The sequence below is a fragment of the Geotrypetes seraphini genome, chromosome 16 (assembly GCF_902459505.1).
Source record: "Geotrypetes seraphini chromosome 16, aGeoSer1.1, whole genome shotgun sequence".
NCBI lineage: Eukaryota > Metazoa > Chordata > Amphibia > Gymnophiona > Dermophiidae > Geotrypetes > Geotrypetes seraphini.
In genome coordinates, this window is record NC_047099.1 from 54,981,540 (window position 1) to 54,998,329 (window position 16,790).

The 16,790-nt window shown below is 42.7% G+C and overlaps 1 long non-coding RNA gene across 1 annotated transcript; it reads left to right on the forward strand.

Annotated features, from left to right (window-relative positions):
* Positions 1–7,717: 7,717 nt before the first annotated feature.
* Positions 7,718–15,895, forward strand: LOC117349585. Its single transcript, XR_004537191.1, has 4 exons — positions 7,718–7,856; positions 10,848–10,939; positions 14,425–14,455; positions 14,880–15,895. It is a non-coding gene; the product is annotated as an uncharacterized LOC117349585 (long non-coding RNA).
* The last annotated feature ends 895 nt before the right edge of the window (positions 15,896–16,790 follow it).

The following is a 16,790-nucleotide window of genomic DNA, read 5'->3' on the forward strand; positions in this document are numbered from 1 at the left end:
AATTGTGCAACAAGTAATTCATATACATAAAATATTTCAAGACAAGCACAATAAACTTTCAGGCATTAATGTACAATTATATTTCCCAACCACCCTCCCACCTAATACTCAAATCAATAAAACCTTCAAGAAACTATCCATAAATTCCCTGAATCAAGTTCCCCCACCCCCCACCCACCCTGGATGTTTACAGGTCTATAAAATAAAATCAGTTATCTTTCCTTACAGAATTTAGCCAATGGCTCCCAAACATCCATAAAACTTTTTATTTACCAGAACGGAGGGGATATATATCTCAATTATTAACTTACCATGAGCAGCGTTTTATTTTTGCATGGAACACGGTTGTCCCTCACGGGCTTAACAGAGAAATTGAATGGTTGGTGATTCATTAAGTTGTCTGTTGACATGACACTTATTAATTAGGTTAAAAAATAATCCAAATTTTTATTGTAAATAGTATCTCAAACTGAATCCTACTTGAAGAAGGTGAGATCTGAGAGAGGGGAAGATGGGGGACAGATTATTACAGAACACAATGTGTTAGAGATGTGTCTTTGTTTCAAACAGTGCAAATCAGGAACAGCAAAATTTTATTTTTCAGTGGCTGGTCTGGTTTGGGGGAATGACATTTTTGTGAGAATGTGTTGCGGGTCAGGAAATTGCTAAAAACCCACTTTTCCCCCAGGCATTTAACTGACACAAAGGACTCCTTTTACTAAGGTGCACTAGAATTTTTCGTTTAGCGCGGGGTTTTACACGTGCTAATCTTCAACACGCGCTAAAAACGCTAGTGCACCTTAGTAAAAGAAGCCCAAAGTTTTTCTGTATTTAGGGAGATTTCAGTATTATTTTGTTTATTTTATTGATGTGAATGAGGTTTATTTTTAAATGTCTGTGTAAGCCACCTAGGTTTTATATTTAGAGTAGCCAGAGAGCTTGTTTCGAAGGGCGTAGTGCAGTGGTCTCAAACCCAAACCCTTTGCAGGGCCACATTTTGGATTTGTAGGTACTTGGAGGGCCTCATAAAAAAAATAGCTAATGTCTTATTAAAGAAATGACAATTTTGCATGAGGTAAAACTCTTTATAGTTATAAATGTTTCTTTTTGGCCAAGTCTTAATAATAATATTGTCATTTATTGTTAAAGAGACATATAATCAAGAAACTGTTTTATTTTACTTTTGTGATTATGATAAAAATACCAAGGGCCTCAAAATAATACCTAATGGGCCGCATGTGGCCCCCGGGCCGCAGGTTTGAGACCACTGGCGTAGTGTAACAAGGGGCTGGGAGGCCCCAGTGTTGCCCGCGAGGCAAGCTTGGGGTAGTGAGGAAAAATTTGCAGGAGGAGAGATAGGGAGAGTGTTTCGCGCCAAAAGGCATGAAAAGGATTGGGCCAGCGGGTTGAGTGACGGCGCAGGAGAATTTATAAATCGGGGAGCTTGGAGGACTTGAGTTTTTTGAGTCCTCCTGGGTGTTTTTTTTCTCCCACCCGCCCGCCCTTGTTCGGGTGATCTCGTAGCTTGGGAGGGTGGATCTCCCGAGCTACAGGGTGCTGGGGCTCATCCGGCGATGAGCGGTGGGCCGGCTGGGAGCCGTGCCTTGGGGTCAGGTGACCCGGGTTAAAGGGGCATGAGGTCTTGCCACCCCTCAGACTCTTCCTGTTTGTGGCGGGGTTGGGGGCAAATGTTGATGTTTACACTGGGTAGCTCGGGAGGAGCTTGCTGATGTTATTCAATTGAGGTCAATGTGTTAATGATGTTAATATATGCAAAGTTAATTTATTTAATATTGTGGATTAATAAAGAGCTGCGGCTATGTTCCATATTATTGTGTGTTGTTTTTATTAGTTGGTTGGGTTGGTGAAAGGGTGGGTATGTATGGTGGGCATCAGGGACTATCCAGATCCCGCTGTTAAAAATAAATAACTATAAAACAGATCTCTTCTTAAGCGCTTAGAAATGTATTTGTTCCAGAAATACTTGATTGATGACTAGACTACACCCAAGCTTGTTCACTTATGTATTTCTCCCCGGCTTCTAGAATGGTCATTCAAATTTGGGTGCGCAGGAAAGATGCTACGTTAATTCATTTTATTACTCATTTTATTTTATTTATTAATTTATTTCTTTAGCCTGTCCTCCTAAAGGAGCCCCGAACGGGTCACAACAGTACATTCACAGTATAAGCAGGACAAACTTTAGTGGTAAGGAAGTTCTTCTTCACCCAGAGAGTGGTAGAGAGCTGGAACGCTCTTCTAGAGGCTGTTTTAGGGGAAAACACCCTCCAAGGATTCAAGACAAAGTTAGACAAGTTTCTGCTGAACAAGAACGTGCGCTGGTAGGGCTAGTCTCAGTTAGGGTGCTGTTCTTAGACCAGAGGGCCGCCGCGTGAGCGGACTGCTGGGCATGATGGACCACTGGTCTGACCCAGCAGTGGCGATTCTTATGTTCTTAGACTTGGCGGACATGGGGGGGGGGTAAAATTTCAGCATTTACAGTATAGACATAACATACAGACTTGGGCCTCCTTTTATCAGACTGAGCTAGCAGTTTGTAGCGTGGGGAACCGCGCTGAATGGCCTGCATTGCTCCCGACGCTCATTGAATTCATGTGAGCATCGGGAGCTGCGCGGGCCATTCAGTGTCATATGAAAAGTACATCAATGTAAGTGAGGAAGGGGTATAATATATAATACTCAAGAATCCCAAATCTAATACAGGTAGGGACAGAGAAAAGAAGGATGAGTAGACAAGGGAGGAAAGGAAAGAAAAAAAAAGGAGGAAGGGCAAGATAGAATCGGTAGGAGGGAAAGGAGAAGCTATCTATGTATTATTTCTAAAAAAATTGTGGTTCTCCCCCCTTTTCCCATTGTTCATGTATGTCCAATAATTAGTTTATGTATGTCTAATAAGTTGACATGTTCATCTTCCAGCTATTTTTAAATATTTTGCACAACGCTTTGTACTCCTGGATATGCATTTAATCAAAAACTTAAATAAAGATAAAGAAGCATTAACTTATTTCATTTAGCTTAGAGGTTCTGATTTATGTTGCTGAAATTGTGATGTTTGGTTTTTTTTAAGACTGGCTTCTTTTACAAATAAAAGCTTCCAATTTGCTGAGAAACAACTGGAGCGCTGACACACTGAATCCTAGAGGGAAGGAAGGTGGATACTCCACTGATTGTCAGACCAGATAACACTGACATTCACTGCTATCTGGTGAACGCTATCTAGTTGAATCTGGTCAGAAAATTCACATAAGTTTATACGGGTTCAGCAGCCCACTTTAACTGGATACTTTGCTTCCCACAGAGTATCAGCCTCAGAGTGTGTTACGTAATACAGGAAGGCTCATGCTTGTATAGTCCTTTGGCCCTGTGGGTGTGTATAGAGGGAGAGCCCTGTGGTCTGTGTACTGGCATTGGGAATTTCCTGAAATTGCTCCAGCATTCCTGCCTCCTAGACTGTTCCCAGAAATCAGGTGACAGACAGGAAGCTTTCTCTTCACTGGCCAGAAGGTGGCAGTGTGGCCTCAGCAGAGAGTATCTTATTATTGTTCAGTCTCAAATTAGGTTTAAAGTAATCCAAATCTTTAGTATAAATAGTACCTGAAACTGAATCCTCCTTGATGAAGGTGAGATCTGAGAGAGGGGAGGATGGGGGACAGATTATTACAGTACACAGTATGTTAAACGTGTTTTTGTTTCAGACCGTGCAAATTAGGAACAATTTACTAATAACTATAAAACAGATCTCTTATGCACTTAAAAACATAGTCATTCCAGAAATACTTGGTTGATGACTAGTATTACAGACAAGCTTGTTCACTAATGTATTTTCCCCCAGATTCTATAAAGGTCATTCAAACTTGAGTGCGCGGTACAGATGCTATGTGAATTAATTAATTAATGAGCCATTAACAGCTACTGGTTTTAATTGGCACTAATTTGGACTTACATGCATATCCGCTGCCTCGCTGTCCTATAACATTGTGTGTCCAAAGTGTCTCAAATGCAAATCAAAGGGAGATGGGCTGCCATGAAGGGGGAGGGGGGAGTCAGGGGTGTTCCAAAATTTTAGGCACAGTGTTATAGAATTCCTGGATTGCACGCCAGGATTTTCACCCGGAAGTCCTCATTTTCAAAGTTGGTGCTATTCTATAAAAGCAGTGTTTTTCAACCTTTTTACACCTATGGACAGCAGAAATAAAAGAATTATTCTGTGGACCAGCATCGGTCTGCGGACCGGCGGTTGAAGAACACTGGGCTAAGTCGTGGGCCAGACCTGCCCATCTCTATCCAATCTACACCCCAGACCCCGCCCCCATAATAGTACTAATTGCACCTTGCAGTTCCCATTCCTGATCTGGAAGCCTTCCCTCTGACGTTGCAACGTCAGAGAGAAGGCTTCCGGTTCAGGCGCAGGATGCCTGTAGGAGCCACTGCCCGTGTTTTTGTGCGCTGAATCAGTTAGGAAGAGGGAGCTGGCTCGAAGATAACGCCGCATCAATTGCACTGTGGTCCGGTGGTTGGGGCCGATGCACGTGTTGGCCCTGTGGACCGGCAGGAAATTTCTGTGGACTGGCACTGGTCCACGGACCGGTGGTTGAAGAACACTGCTATAAAGTTCACTTAGCAACATAGAACTAACTGGAACTCAATATTCAGAGCTATTCAGTCAGCCAGAAATAGCTTCCCAGCTGAGCCGGCTATATCTGGCTTGCCAGATTGGCCAATATTCATTAGCCAGATCGAGCCACCTAAAAGGCTGGTCTGTTTTTCTCCGTGAAGACATAACCTGTGTGGCATTGAATATTTGCATAGCTGACTTTGTCTCAGCCTGCCAAAATTAGACCAGAACTTCAAAGCCGGATTCGCTGCCGATATTGAATTCCCAGTATCACTGTGGACCACAGGAGATTGGGAACAGATTCCTGTTCAAGTCTTATAAGAGTGGCCTATCTGATAATAATTTATGTTGCTTTTTCAATTGAAAAACACCCAGCAAAGCTTAAACACACTCCTGTGTTTCAGAAGATGAGACCAAAACTAAATGTTCAGCACTGGAAGGACGATTGTTTGGTGGAATACTTTATTAATGTTCAAAACATGTGAAATTATTTCCTTTCGAAAATTACCTCTGAACTGTTGAAGAAATGGAAAAAGCTAGATCACTTCCTCACCAAATCTCCTTGATAACAACAAATTTAGGGGGAATTTTGTCAACAGGTTCCGCGTGTGCTAGACTAGTTAGGGCTCATTGATAAATTCCTCCCTTTCACATTACTTTCTAAATTATTGCTTGTGTATTGGATTTCTTATACAGTTTATCAGATTATTTTTTTCTGTTTTTTCACCCATGTCAGATGTACTGTATCTGAATTTTATATTTTCCTATGTTGCATTTCTTCTATACTCAATAAAAGTTATTAATCAAAGAATACCAGTTTAGCACGGATCTTTCCGGTAACATTTACTGAATCCTATATTGTCATCCAATTCGCTCACCAGAACTTCTAAAAAAAATAAGCAAAAAAGCAAAATAAGAGGATATATTTTCTGTTGGATTAATGTAATATATTTTTGACCATCTTTACAAGGTCAGAACCTTCTTCCTCACATCAGGACAGTATGAGCAAAAGATGAAATATAAATACATTCTACACTGTATAATATAGACACTCCTCCTTCCGTACTCGCGATTTTGCTCATTCGTGATTTTTTGCATGCTGACTCCTCCCCCCAAAATTACATCATGAGTAATGTACCCTTTTGGCGCTTACCAGCTTTCACTCAGAAGAGTTAAAAACAGCCTCCAAAAGGTGGGCTTTTAGCCTGGATTTGAATACATCCTTAGACAGGGCTTGATGCACCAACTCAGGGTTAAGTGGTTTGCCCAAGGTCACAAGAGGTTCCAATGGCATTTGAACCTGGGCTCCCCAGTTCTCAGCTCATTGCTCTAACAATAAGGCTTCTACTCCACTCTAGTGGCATTGAATATGTATCTGGGTTTTACTCAGCCCCTTGTGTCTTTTAAGAAAAGGCTGATTACCATGGGCAAAATACTGCCTCTTTAAGACAACATGAGGAGGAGAAGACATTTAGAAACGCAAGGAGAGATATGGGACGAAAGCAGAAATTTTCACCTCTACCTCAGAAACATTACTTTCTGCTGCTAATCTTCTATAATAAAATCCTAAGTGCGCATGCGTACTTAGGAGGCTGTGATCCCTGCCATTGTGCTGTGTGCTTCCGTGGCCGTATTCTATTTGCGGTGTGTGCGACGGCTTGCTGTGCGTGCAGTGATTTGAGTGGTGGTGGCGGTTTGACTCCTACGCTGCCGGGATGCCTCTTCTCACCCCTGGACCAGCAAACGCAGCAGCTGCGGGGCATATGCTGGGCCGGCCTAGCAAAAGCCCTGAGGCTGCCCAGGCTAGCGGATGCTTGACAGGGGGAGTGGGGAAAGGAGAAGGGGTACTACTGGACAGGGGGAGTAGGGAAGGGGTGCTGCTGGACAGGAGGAGCAGGGAAGGGGTGCTGCTGGACAGGAGCGAGCAGGGAAGAGGTGCTGCTGGACAGGGGGGAGGTAAAACAAAGGGAGAAGAGCTGCTGCTGGACAAGGGAAGCAGTGAAGGGCTGCTGCTGGACAGGAGGAGCAGGGAAGGGGTGCTGCTGGACAGGAGCGAGCAGGGAAGAGGTGCTGCTGGACAGGGGGGAGGTAAAACGAAGGGAGAAGAGCTGCTGCTGGACAAGGGAAGCAGTGAAGGGCTGCTGCTGGACAGGGGGAGCAGGGAAGGGGTGCTGCTGGACAGGAGCGAGCAGGGAAGAGGTGCTGTTGGACAGCGGGGAGGTAAAACGAAAGGAGAAGAGCTGCTGCTGGACAGGGGGAGCAGGGAAGGGGTGCTGCTGGACAGGGGGGAGGTAAAATGAATGGAGAAGAGCTGCTGCTGGACAAGGGAAGCAGTGAAGGGTTGCTGCTGGACAGGAGCAGCAGGGAAGGGGTGCTGCTGGACAAGGGGGAGGTAAAACGAAGGGAGAAGAGCTGCTGCTGGACAGGGGGAGCAGGGAAGGGGTGCTGCTGGACAGGAGGAGCAGGGAAGGGGTGCTGCTGGAACTCATTTCCCCATTCCAGAGTTCTTTTCCTGCCTCTGCCCCATTCGTGCAAGTTCTGTCCTCATCTGCACAAGCCTCAAACAGAGACCCTTCCGAGGTGGCCCTGAATGTGTGAGGCCACGCTGTGGGTGGAATAGGGCAAAGCCAGGGGTGGAATGGGGCAGGGCCATGCGTCCTCCGAGATTTTTTTTTTGCTAAAAATCTGGTAGCCTTAAAAATCTGGAAATCTTAGATATCCAGCAGCATTACTGCGTTTTTAGCCTACAGCAATCATGGGTTTAGTAAAAGGAGCCTTTAATACCAGATCTTTGTTAATTCTGTTTTTTGTCAGTTTCAATGTCACTGATGACTTTTTAACTTCAAGGGTCCTTGTTTCATTTATGAACATTTACTAAACCGCCTTATGTTTCTAGATTGCTTCAGATTTGGCTCTGCATTGATCTCTCTCTCCCCTGCGTAACGTGTGTTGATAGTGCGTCATTGCAGATCATTGAGAGAGTCGATGATGACGATCTGCCCGGCGCCTGGTGACGTCACTTCGTCTCTATTTTCAGTTGGTCGAATAATCCGGTGGGCGTGTCCAGCATAAATAAGGGAGTGACGCGCCGTTCGCTCGCGCCAGTGTTGTCTATAATCTCGAGGCGCTCGCAGGGGATTCACGTAGGTCGCCATCATCTGGCAAGATTGCAAAGGAGCGACTATGGGAACCGCTGCCTGGCTGGCGGATGTTTCCGAGGGTGAGTCTCCTTTTGAATCCGAACTCACTCATTCGCCCCGATCGGATCGTTCAAGTCGCGTCTCCTGGCTGCTGACGTCACCTTCGGCCGTGTTGCGCGCGACGACGAGGGTAAAAGGCGGACCTTGCGGATCTGCTCGGGCGTCCGCAGACCCACAATCCTTTTGGGGCCTCAGCCCCCAACCCATCCGGAGAGAGATTTGCATGCAGTAACATTTTGCACATTTTCACTGCTTCTTGAAACTGATGTTTTTTCTAATTTGAAAAAAAAAAATATAGCTGGGGGGTCCAAGATACCTGAAATATATTAATTATTTCTGAGCAGAACGAATCGGGGGAGTTTGTTTGCCCTGTTTAATTCAGCTCCCAGGGGGACTCATTGCCTTTTTCTCCTATAAAACGAGGAATTTAGCAAGGTATGTTTCAGAAACCAAGAAAAACAAAAGTATGATAGGGTAATAATATACAACACAAGCTTCCTATACAAAGTTTTAAAAATTTTTTTATACAATATTATCTTTGATGCACTGCCATTGAGTACACTCCCCTTTTGGTAAGGCTCCAATTACAGAAGGATTATGGGTAGATCTGTTTTTCTGTACTAAGCTTCAAATATTCTATACTGTATAAAAAAAGAAACAACATTCTGTACAATTGTCATTTTATAAATCAGAAATCTGGTTGCTGAACTAAAGGAAGAGATCTTCAGCTGGCAGGGTTTTGTTTATAAATGTTTATCAACACAACTAAAATATTACTTTATCCTAAACCAAAGAAATAGAAATTTGTTTCTGCCTTTGTTGTCTGGTTTCTGCTTTCCTCATCTTCTCATCATTCTCTTCCATCTATCCACTGTCTGCCTTCTCTTTGCCTCTTCCATATGGCATCTTCACTGTTTCTATGCCTCACCAGAAACTGTCTGCCTCTCCCTTCCATCTCACCCCCCCATTGGTCTGTCACCCATCCTCTTTCCTCCACTCGCTCCATTGTCTGACATCTGTCTTCTTCCCTTCCATCTTTCACTTCTTCCACCAGGTGATTTTTAACATCTCTCTTCTCCTTTCCTCCCTTCAGAACTGGTATCTGTCTCCTCCACACCCCCAATGTTCTGGTATTTCTCGTCTCCCTTCCTTTTCTACTCTTCTGTCTCAATTTGTTTTCTACTTCTTATCTACTTTCTTACTTTTCAGTCCTCAATTTCCCTTTCATTGTATCTATCTACAGCTTGCCACCTCTTTCTCTCACCCCTTCCAAAATTTCATTAACTATGTCCTCTTCCCCAATCCAGTATGTACTCTTTTTTCTTTATTTCCTCCTTCCATCCAGTATGTGCTTTCTCTCTCCACTTCCTTCCAGAGTCTGCTCCCCTCTCTCCTCTCCTATCCAGCATCTGCTTCCTTTTCTCTCTTTTCCACTTCCTTGTAGTGTGTTCGCCATCTTTCTCCACTTTCAGCATCTGCTTCCCCCCTCTCTCTCCTCCCCACTTCCCTTTAGTGTCTGCTCCCCTTTCTCTCTTCCCTTCTGGGTTTGCTGCCCCATCTCTTCCCCTCAGTGACTTCCCCTCAGAGTAGAAGACATGGTGTGATCCTGGTGTCAGCTGCTCATATGCAGATTTCAGTCTTGGCTGCCATTTTTTAGTTAATACACCTGAGATACACAAAATAGCTGCTGAAGGAAAACTGGTACCACTGAAAGGACAAGGACCAGTGCCAAATATGAATGCATGGGAGGCTTTGAGGTGAAAGTTGTAACTAGTGATATTGGGCAGAGATAGGAAAGTCTCTGCCCTTCACCAAACATACTGCAAAGACACATCCCTGCATGACTAGCAAAAACAAAAGTTTATTCTGCTTACAAGGAAACTCCCAAAAACTGGAAATACACAGCAGGTTCTTACATGTGAGATCATGTTTCTGTCCGTGTCAGTGTATACAGTATATATGTAATGGTCTACATGTTTTTATGCATGTAAGAGAGACATGCTTATACATGTGTTAGCATGTTTCTGTGAACGTGTGTTTGTATTGAAGGCAGTTTTTCTAGATGGGTTAGTTTTGCACAGACTATGACAGGAATTAATCTCCCTCCTACAGCAGGGCATAAGGAGAATGATCTCAGTCACTCAAATTTAACACTCAATGTAAAACTTGCATTGACCCAAAGAGAGCTTCCCTCTGGAGTTTATAAGATGTAAATTGTATGTATGTTTCCAGTGTTTCTTGAATGTATGTATGTATGTGTGTATCTACGAGTGTCAGTGTTTCTGTGTGCATATCTCTCTCTGCATGCCAGTGGTTTGTGTGTGTGTGTCTACTGAGCTCCCCACTTTCTCTCCACTTTTCTTCATCGCCACTCAACATTTTCCCCACTTCGGGCCATCTTCCTCCCTAACCCTCACCTTCATGGCCGCCTTTCAGAGTTTTCTCTTTCTGAGGTGTTTGGATGTGGCAACCCTTCTCACCAGTCCTGTGCAACTGCCCCGAAGCTTCTTCTCTGACGCACCTTCCTGTTTCCCGCCTGGGCGGCTTGCGTCAGGAGAAACTTTGGGGGCAGTCGGACAGGACTTGTGATAACTGTTGCAACATCTGGATAAGACAGAAAGAGAAAACTGAAAAGTGCCCGCAAAGGTGAGGGGAAGGGAGGGATTTGGGCCGACGAGGGGAAGAGATACCTGGACCACGGGGCCCCAGGGAAACTGCCCTGTCTGTCCTCCCCTAATGCCGGCCCTGCCTTTGTGGCTTCCAAGGCGGGCCTACCAACCTCTTCGAAACTTCCTGCAGGAAGGGTTGCTCCGACTGCCTTCTTGCTGCCAAGTCCCTCCTTCTGATGTAACTTCCGTCTTACTGGAGAGCAAGGGGACTTGTATGGAAGTAAAACTAAAGGAACAAAGGGGTAGAGTCCTGAAGGGTAAATCTGGTGAGGAATGAACCAAGAGTGGGATTATTAAGCATTATGACCTGGAAGTAATGTGCTTCTTTCTCTGTGCTTTCAGGCTTTCACAGTCTCCGGACAGGGCTTCCTGATCCTTGCCCTAGATTTCCAGAGGTTTTGTCCAGTCCAGGATGTGAATGAGAAGCCAAATTGGTCAGTATGAGTGTGTGAATCAACAGTTCAGGGCCTGGGCCCAGTAGATGGTTCAAAACCTGGGTCCAGAGCAGGGTGGATTTAATTTAAATCACTAGACAGACTTGATTTAAATCATGGTTTTCTATAGAAAAGACTCACTTTTGCTGGTGTAATCTTATTATTTACAATAAGATGAAGGTTTCATATTTTGAAAACTAAAACTAATCTGTAAAGTTTTTTTTTATATCAAATTACTGATTTGGTTATGCTATTAGAAATAGATTGTTCACCTCATAATAATAGCATAATTATTTATCTCCAGTTTATATATTTTGTGTTTTATTATTTTATTTATCAGACTTTTAAAATTAAATACACAAGTATCCACTTTTTACAGAAACATGAAAGAAACCAAAAAAAGGTAAAATACGGAATTAAAAAAGAACAACTATTAATATCCATTTTTAGACCACAATAAAGCAAAGGGGGGGTGAGCATTTGAAATAAGGAAAATGAATATACCATACAAAGTTAAGGCCCTAGCATAATATCCAGCAGCAAACCGAATAACCCAATCAGATACACTAACATTAAACTATCTTAAGATCTACAAAAGCTTTCAGTTGTTCAGGAATAAAGTATATCCCAAACGTACCAAACATGTACAAGGATAAAGCAACGTAAATGAATCTCCAAGATTTAGAATTTCCTGTCTTATAAGCAAGAAAAGTCTTCCTTCATTCTTGTGTTATTTTCCAGGACAAAAAAAAAAGTGTTTGTGCAGAGAGGTTCCTGAACTCCCCCTTTTTTTTTTTTTTTTTATTACAAAACTGTAGCATGGTTTTTAGCTCCGACCGCAGCAATAACAGTTCTGACACTCATAGAAATGTCAAAGCAGTTACTGCTGCAGTCTGTGCTAAAAACTGCACTACGGTTTTGTAAAAAGTTCTAGATTCTTTTTATTAATCTGATTGTAAGTAAATGATTATAGATATGGACTTTTTCTATACCATTGTGTCTTATTCAGATTTTGTGTGTTTGAACTGCTTTCTGTAAATTTCTTATAATATTCAATAAAAACTATTGAACTAAAAAAAAAAAAAAAAAGTGTGTGGTGGTGGTGGCGGGGTGTAAATTAGCAAAGCTGACAGGTGAAGACTGAGGCATGTTCAATTGTAGCTCTCGGAGAATAAACATAGTTGCAGGACCAGGCTTTGAACTATGGTAAGAGCTCAACGGAAGAAAGAGGCCAATGCAAAGGTGTTTCCTGCCGATAAGCCCCCACGAGAAGCCAAATTGAACAAGGTAGAAAATAGATTAGGGCAGAGCTCCACAGAGTGCTGTATAAGCTTGCTACTGCAAATCATGGAAAAATAGTAGGCATAGGATTTATAGGCTTTACGAATGAGTAGTTTATATGTTACTAATAGCAGCTTATCTGGGAGAATAAAAATAATTAAAATAGGCAATCAAGGGGTTCAAAGAAGCTTTGGATAGGTACTTGGAAGACAAAGGGATTGAGGGGTACAGATAAGAGTAGAGGTAGATTATAGGGATGGGATTAGAGGTAAGATACAAAATTAATCAGGGACCACTGTTCAGGCACTAGGCCTGATGGGCCGCCGCGGGAGCGGACCGCTGAGCAAGATGGACTTCTGGTCTGACTCAGCGGGGGCAACTTCTTATGTTCTTAATATAATGGTTAATTTAGGAACAAAGATAAGGAGTGAAAGATTTGGTGTAGTATGCCAGTGTTTCTCTACTCGTTCCTGGAGGTACGCCCTTGCCAGTCAGGTGTTCAGGATATCCACAATGAATTTGCATGAAAGAAATTTGCATATGATGGAGGCAGTGTATGCAAATCAAATTTATGCATATTTATTGTGTATATCCTGAACACCTGACTGGCAAGGGGGACTCCAGGACCGAGTTGAGAAACACTATAATATGCATTTCATAATTATGCTTTGTAGTGAAAAGGGGAAGTTAAAGGAAAATACCAAATAACTTCCGTGTCCAATGTTTGAATATTTAAATATAACCTCAAAAATGCATATGCAATTGAAGTTGGAGCTATTACTATATAACTTGTTATCTTGTAATTTGGATTTGGAGATTGTGTGATATAGATTGAGGGCATTCAACCTCTCGCACAGACGTGATCTATTTTTTTTTTCCTGTTTGTTCAATAAATGATTTTTGATTTCAACCTCTGTGCTGCTTTTATTATTTTGCTGCTTATACAAAACTGTAGCACTGTTAACAGGGTTGGGGAGCCCTCGAAGATCTGAGGGACCCCAATCTCTGATTGGTTGCTCTCATTCCAATGTTGGGGTTTGGGGTCTCATAAAAATCTCAACACCATCTTGTCCTAACATCACCACACCCCACCCCGTACCTATACAGATTGCCACTCTGTTGGTTTTTAAGAACATAAAAATAGCCTTCCTGGGTCAGACCAATGGTCCATCAAGCCCAGTGGCTGAGGATAGGGAGTAAAACCAGATCAGAGGGAGAGAGATCTCCAAAGCTTAAACATATAGTTTTACTGACACTAACCGGAAACCTACTAGATCTCAACCAACCATTCAACTCGACAAGGCAATTTACTCAGCTTCAATATGGCATAATCCTTATTCCCTACCAATGGTGAATATATGTATGTGTGTAGCCAGTTAATAATAGATGCAGAGTAAAGTAGAGGGGATATTCTCCATACAAACCCTGGATTGATGGAATATATCGTTCAAATAGTGGTTGAGGGCAGGGCTGGAGTTTTGCCTCTTCGTAAATATGTTGATTTCTTTCAGTGACAATCGTACTACACAACAGTTGTAGGAAGCTTTTAGCAACAAAGAGGAAACAGGGTATACTGGAGAAACTGGACTTGTGGGGGTTCACAGCTGCAGATTATTGAAATGGTAAAAGGAGATGCATGTACTAAAGACACCAAAACAACAGAAATGCCTGGAAAAGGCCCAGAGGATCTTGGAGGGAGGAATTAGGCTAGACAGGTCCTAGGGTCTTATCTATGGGCATATTTTGTGTTTCTTTGAAGTTAAAGGTTTGTTTGGGATGTCCAGATGTGTACTGGCATTACACTCATTTATTCCCTCTTCTCAAATCCCTCCCGTGCATGTGACTGGTAAAGGTTTGTACCTGTGAGGTTTACTCATTATAAACCCTGTAATCAAGAAGACAGATATCTCTGCACCTAATATTGCACAATCCACAGCTGTAAGCTTTACATCCTATGTCCATCATTTCTGCAAAATTGTGAGCAGTGACAGACACTCGGATGAGAAATATTCTGATTTCAGGTTTGCATAGTGACGGTACAGACTTTGAAATGTCTCTCTGTACTTTAGGTCATTTGCATAATGCCCAGGTTTCGAAAACAGATTAATGTAGGCTGAAAAGTTTTCCATCCGTTTTACTTCTGTAGAGAGTATGTAATCAGTTACTCAGTTTGTTGAAAATTGTTTTCTTTTCCCCACCCACAGCTTTTCCACCTCATCTGGAGCTGTCACCAATGTAGGTACTGAGGGGGTTATATGTATGTGTACAGTGTGACTTCTGTGTGCATGCAGGGCCGGCATTAGGGGTTGGCAAATGAGGCAATTGCTCTGGGCCCCCTTTTACAGGGGGCCCTAAACTTGCCCGAAGTTGAAAGAGGGACAGTCTGCAAACAAGCTTTGGGGTCCCTCTCCTTACCATCTACCCTGGGCCCCGTCACGTCTAGCACTGGCCCTGTGTGTGTGGGCACAGCACTTTCCAGAATTTGATGGTACACTGGGGGTGGGAGGGGGGGGGTCTGTTCTGAAGTTTTGCCTCTCAGTACTGTGACCTGGGCATAAACATGTATGTGCTCTGCTAATTTTCACGTCTTTGCCAGGGTTATATACGACTTGAAGCAGTAGGGTTGTAACTTCTGTTCTCTTCCTCTCTCTCATTTCAGGTATTTAAAGAAGAGCTTCTGCACATGTTGGAGAAAAATACAAACCAAATGCCATTGTAGCATCTATGCTCTTTCACTCTGGTTGAAGTAATGGTGGTTTCTGACTTTCATAGTTTCAAAGGAGGAATGAGCGGATCAAGTGACTGCCGTGGAGGAGAGTGGATTTGTCCCTGTGGGAATTTAATTTCCCATTCCACCCCCACGAGTTCTGTTCCTGCCCATGCCCCATTCCTGCAAACTCTGTACTCATCTGCACAAGTCTTGAACACTTTAAAATCATAAGTGTTCAAGGCTAGTGTGGTTAACAGAGATTGCAGGAATGGGGCAAGGTCAGGGAAAAAAAACTCATGGGGATGGTGAAACTGAGATTCTGCGGGAACGGGGATAAATTTGTCCCCGTGTCATTCTCTACTCTCAGCTCCCTAGAATAACCTGGCCTGCATGGTAGGCGAAATCTGCTGTATCAAAATCACAAAATTCTGTTTTCAACAGCAGTGAAAAGAGTTTGCTTCTCTTCGGGACAGTAAGGGAATTTTTAAGTACCTTCTTACTTCTCATTTATAATCTTAATGTATATTTTCTTCAAACCGCTTAGAACCTAACGGATGTAGCGGTATATAAGAAATAAATTACATTACATTACATTTGTGCTGACCTAGTCATAGCTCACCAGCAAGAGCTATTATACACTTAGGGCCTGTTTTACAAAGCTGCGCGGTAATAGCCTTCCATAGAGATTTAAAGGGCTTCAGGGCTGTTGCAGCAGGTTTCCAGTTTTTCCATTCCATTGGAAAAATAGGTTTTGTCAGATTTAAAAATATATATATTTAACTAGCTTTTTTTTTTTAATTGAACTTTATCAAACTACCCTCGTTACTCCTTGGAATTTTGCAAGATACAGTGGTGCCTCGCATAACGAACGCCTCGCACAGCGAACGCCGCGCACAACGAACTTCATGTCTTGCTTCCTACAACGAACTTCGTTTCACACAACGAAGTCGCCCGAGCTGCATCCTTCCGCGCAGGCACTGCGCTTAACTGCCCTCTCTCCGCCTGGCTCCCTGTGCAGTGGCGGACTGTCAGCTCGCAGGGGCCCGGCGCCTACTGCTGATGTGTTGGGGGGGCGGAGCTACTCTCGCCGCTTCCCCGATGCTAGAAAAAAAAAAAAAATGAACAGTTAAGTCCCAGTTTTTGCCGCTGAGACTCTGCCCTCTCTCACTGTAAAATTAGACTCTACTTAGTCTGTCTTTAAATTTAAAAAATGTGTGTTGTTTTAAAAAACAATTATGTTTTTAGATGTATCTAAATAAAAATAATAACAAAAAATGTATCTTTTTTTATGTCATCTTAGCATATTTTATGCTACAGAATGAATTATTTTTTTTAACATGTATTGTTATGGGAAAACGCGTTTCACATAACGAACTTTTCGCATAACAAACTTGCTCCTGGAACCAATTAAGTTCGTTGTGTGAGGCACCACTGTACTTGTGGCCTGAATTGGCCACTTTTGGAAACAGGATCCTAGACTTGATACTCTCTGTTCTGAGGACATATTAAGGTATGTATATAAACCAAAAATATATATAGGAGAAATGCCACCCCCCAAAAAATATAGACAACTAAAACACCAGTGGAAGTCAAAACACACTCATCCATACAAAAATTGAAGGAAAAAGCCTCATCGTCCCAGTGTACATAGCATGATAACTGAATTGCAAACACTACCATGGATAATAAAAACCCTCCAAATGAAACAGAAAAATCTTTAGTTCAAGGCATGACAATTTTAAAGTCTCTCAACCAATTATCTGTACAGGAACTTACCTTGTAATTCCCAAAAATCTTGCAAGATAAGTGCTTGTTTAATATGTTCTCAAAGCTAGAGACTATATAAAGTCTAGTGCTATC